Source organism: Eriocheir sinensis, chromosome 62, assembly GCF_024679095.1.
Source record: "Eriocheir sinensis breed Jianghai 21 chromosome 62, ASM2467909v1, whole genome shotgun sequence".
Taxonomy (NCBI): Eukaryota; Metazoa; Arthropoda; class Malacostraca; order Decapoda; family Varunidae; genus Eriocheir; species Eriocheir sinensis.
Genome location: NC_066570.1, coordinates 5,841,510 through 5,846,404, shown reverse-complemented (window position 1 = coordinate 5,846,404; position 4,895 = coordinate 5,841,510).

Here is a 4,895-nt window from a genome sequence, read left to right as displayed (position 1 = left end):
CTATTACTTTATTTCAAATCTTAACTATTATTTTATTTCAATATATAGGTATTATCCCTTTTGTAATATATAGGAGTATAAATACGAAGGTAATGTAATTTGCAGAATTTTCTTAGACCTGTGTGCTCCCTCACATCTGTACTCCATCACGTCTAAAGTGTTTGGGACTACTATACATATCAGACCATGTGACACTGTTTTAGTGTCTTTAAAACTAAGGCTCTGATCAGCATGGTGCTTTGGCACGGTTTCGCACTAATTTGACTGAATTGCTTGACGCGGTTAGTGTTTACTCTTGACTGTGATGGGAAAGCCTGCGTGAACATTCGAACAGGTGAGGCGTGGCGTATTTGACTTCTCTACAACTACATCCACCCATGGCTTCCCCTATTCCCATCCCTCTCATTTCCCTCCTTCCCCTCATCCTCCGCACTCTCTCCACCCGCAATCTGTCTCTTATATGATGTGAAGCCATGCACACATGACTTCACACATCACTTGTCTATAATGGCTGTAGGGTGTTTTATGCACACTACCCTGGTTCTTGTTCCAGGTCAACTGTTGCAAGTGCTATGAGGTTTGTTTGGCCATTATACGACCATTTAATTATACGAGTATATGACCTCCTTCCCACAGGTTACGTTGAGCGTAAGGGATGAAATACGTAGTTGACTATCATAGGTAATCGCGTAAGAGACAAAGGAATGAGGGTGGAATTGAAGCAGGAATTCATTGCAGAATAAAAACGTGACTTGACAGCGATGAAATACTCCTTCCTCCACAGGACGTGGGTATCGGCCGTCTATCGGCAGCATGCCCGATACTTACAATGTTAACCTTCACTTAACAAATACGGTATAACGGTGAAACTAGCAATAACATCGATTATGATTGCTTGCATAAACTTTCCAACCTTACTCGGCCTATGATTTCTATATCTGCCATTAATTCAAGTCATCCGCGTGCATGGATTCATATCTCGTACAGCGCAAGTTTGAGAGAGAGGGAGGGGGGGGGGGGGAAAGGGAGGTAAACGAGAGAAAGAGGGCGGGGGAGAGAGGAAATGCGGGGGAGAAGGAGGAGGGTAGGAGGGAGGGATGGGAGTAGGGGAAGCCAGGGGTGGAGGTAGGTGGTGGATACACGTCACAAGTACGTCACGCCTCACCTGTTCGAATGTGTAAGTGGCTCACGCAGGTTTTGCCATCACTATCAAGAGTAAACACCATAATTAACCGCATCTGGCAATGCACAATAGCGTCAATAATTAGCGGAGCGTGTGAAACAATCTGTGCCAAAGTCCCATGCTGATCCGAGTCTTCGTTTGAAAGATATTTGCGAAAAGCGGTATGTCATAGAGTCTGATATGGATAGTATTAGCTAGCCGCCCCAGTGCTCGTGAACGAGTGTACGGGGTCAAGTGTGCCAAACTTTCTTGTATTTATACCTTGTACTTTAATAATTGTTGAATGGCAGCTCCTTCCCTTCCTGCCATCAGCATCATTACTAAATTTAATCGACTAAGGTGTGTCTAGAGTAGCGGGTCTGATCGGCGAGCATGCGCGTTAACATTTGCCGGGCAAACCGTCAAATGATCCGAGCGCCCGTTGAGCGATCCCGTTGAGCGACATCACCAGGCGGTGCCCGGTGGCTTGAGCTTCGACCATGCCAGGCGTAACATAGTGTACGCATAGGAAGGTTGCCTGCCACATCTCACGTCATTGTAACACGGTCCACATAAGTAACTTGCGATGCCTACCCCGGAGACCTCTACCTCAACCACTCGGTTGCAAGTAGTTATCCTTCAGTACCTCGTATCGTCAGTACCTCGTATATGGCCCGACATGCTTCCGGGATTATGCCGGACTAGCTTTGTTTAGATGCACGTGTAGCGCACTGCAGTGCCGAATACGTACATCCTGTTGCTAAATATCTCGGCGTTGCCTCCAAACTATACCTAACGCTGTTAATCCGTGTCTCATGTTTATTTTTTCCACTATGGCTCCACCTTTGCTAGTAAGGTATAAAAAGTGCTTACGCTCGTTCTTAAATATTCTCTGAAATATTGCTCATGACCAGATTGTAGTTCCCGAAGTATTGTTGTGTGGCTTCCATAAACATCTCTTTAATTGAAACAATTTTTGCACCATATTTTTTTTACACAAAAAGCACTTATCATGCAACACTATTTTCTTAATGCTAGGCACCATGCTTATCGCACCGCACTTCACACGCTACTGGCATCGTCGGGCACGCCCATCAACTCAGCCGTGTGGACAACATGCACGGGTAGGCCCGGCAGAATTTGCCCGCCAACCGCGCTACCCGACGGACACGCCGGCTCGTCTGGGCAGGCCTTAAGTTAAGGTTGTTTGGTTAAACAGTAAGGCACATACTATATTGGGGATGCTCTGTAAAACCAAATAGTCACGTGCCTCTAAGCTTCCAATTGATAAACTATCGGCTGCCGCGGCTAGCAAATTGGTATGATTCTAGTGTTTGCCCATACTCTCCCCTCTCTCCAAAACAGACTAGGGGGCCTGTGGGAATGCGGGGTTTTCGGTGGGGAACAAGAAAATCAGTGAGTTAGGTGTTAAAAAAAAATACCCGCGATGTAAGGGAAAATCCATACATTTATGGATTTTTTTTACCACGAATGGAAACCACGCAATTTCACCCACAGGGGGTTAGGTTAGGTTACAGTCGTTACGTTAGATTAGGTACTTAGTGAGTTCCCTACGCGTACGTATGAGTGTTGCTAGATTGGGCGAAGAGTACTATAGCATATTGGGCTACTTTTCGAGGCTGCACGCGGCAATAATTTGCCCTATTTGTTAACATGATTTGGTCATACACGGCTATGTATTCACTTACTGGTATCACGAACGCGTGGAGCAGGTTCGAACGCAGGTTACTTGTGTTCGAACTTTTTTTTTTTATTCCGAGTCCGGTTCATGAATGTCTAATGTTTTTTCGTTGTGTTGGGATACTCTGAAGTAGCCAACGAGCTTTGTTGTTCAGGACACGTACCATTATGTCATGTAGCCTATTTAATTAGACTTATTAGAGGTATCACGAACGCGTACAGGTTCCAACGCAGGTTACCTGCGTTGGAACTTTTCCCATTCAAATCCGGTTTATTATTCTGTTTGTTCGTTTGTGTGTGTTACTCTCAAGTAGCCAATGGTCTTCGCTGTTAAGGACACGTCAAAGTTGTATTCAGCCAGTAGCGAGGCGCCGTGTGGCGGTACACACATGGAGTGTTATGTTAGTTCAGTGTAAGAATGGATTCTGTGTGTGCTGGTTGTTCCGTGACTGAGTACGCTTTCATTGAAAAAAGCTTACAAAGACGATGAATCTTTGAAAAATTTTCGTGATCATGGTGTACGTGCTGCCTCGTCACGTAGTGTCCGAAAAGTGTGGACGCGAGAGTTGTTATCGTCAAGACAGAAAAGTGGCGGTGGACAGGTTCAGTTATCATGATGTGAACCAAGAAACGCCGCCTTTGAAATTTCTATGCAAGCTACTATAAAGGCACTTTTTGGAAATAACACAATTAAAACCCTTCAAGTGTTGTGTTTTATTAATTTATGGGTTCGGAAGCATTTCTCGCACGGCCAAATCCTGGCCAATCAAGGAATCGCGACAGACGGCCGTTGACTGACGAAGTTTTTGCAGCGAAGTGACTGAATTCTGGTTTTACAATCACCATTCTATTGGTGGACTGAACAAGGTTGTCGAAATAGACGTAACTTTGATTGTGAAGCGGAAATATGAACGTGACAGTGTTAGGCCAAACATCGCCATTTGGTGCAATAGAGCGCGACATTAAAAAATGTGTTGTAGTGCCATTAATGGAGCTGTTCCGTGCATAACTTGACTGGTCTTGGCTCATTCCAATAATAAAGAAACCCATTCTACCTGGGTCAATCCTAATGTGACAGCTGGAAAGCATATTATAATTTATCATAAAAACACCGAGTGATTAATCAATTCTGAAAAATTGGTTGATCCAGGGGAGGAACGTTTAGAGTGGCTCCAGCGCCCTGCAACCTTCCTGCGGCAATACATCGGCCGATACTTGTTACTACATCGGCCGATACTTGTTACTACATCGGCCGATACTTGTTACTACACAGCCTCACGTGGGAGGCAGGGAGGTACATAAATTTTTACGGGAAACGGCACGGCTGTACGTACCCACCACACTCTGAGAAAACCTTACAGCAGCAGAGTGGTGGAGCGCCTGTCTCATCCTTCAGAGACGAATCTTTTTTCGGATGAAGACACGTCTGAAGCCGCTGGACCATCTTGGCGTCTTCAGTTATGTAAGTAATGGCTAATGTTAAAGAAAGGAAAGTAGGCACCACTGTCAAAGTTAATACTTAGGCTCGCTTCACACGAGAGGTTTATTCCCGCGCGGTAGTATGGCCGTGCGGGTGGGTGGAGGCATGTCTTCACAGGAGCGGGTTTTCCCCGCGCGGTTCGTCTGCAGCAGTGCACAGAATACTTGTCAGATTGTCGGTGTTTGCTCGAGATGGAGGACGTAAAGAAGAATGATCTCTGTGTATATAATGAACAGGGTGTTAAAAAAGAAGAGTACGTATATGGTGGACCACCCAATAAACAGCCTTAGGCTCCTTCAAGGAGCATTCTACACATTATATTCTGACCTGAAAGCTTATGAAGAAAAGTTTTTCAATTATTTCCGCATGTCATCTTCATTTGAAGAACGTGTGAGCAAACTGAACCTCTGCCACAGATTAACCACGACTGCCGCTCGGGGAAAAACCTCCCGTCTGAAGGGCTCCATAGACTTCTAGAGTATTCTGAACCGCCTGACGCCGCGCGGGTTGGCAGTGCACGCCGGCGGTAAATCATTACCGCGCGGAAATAAA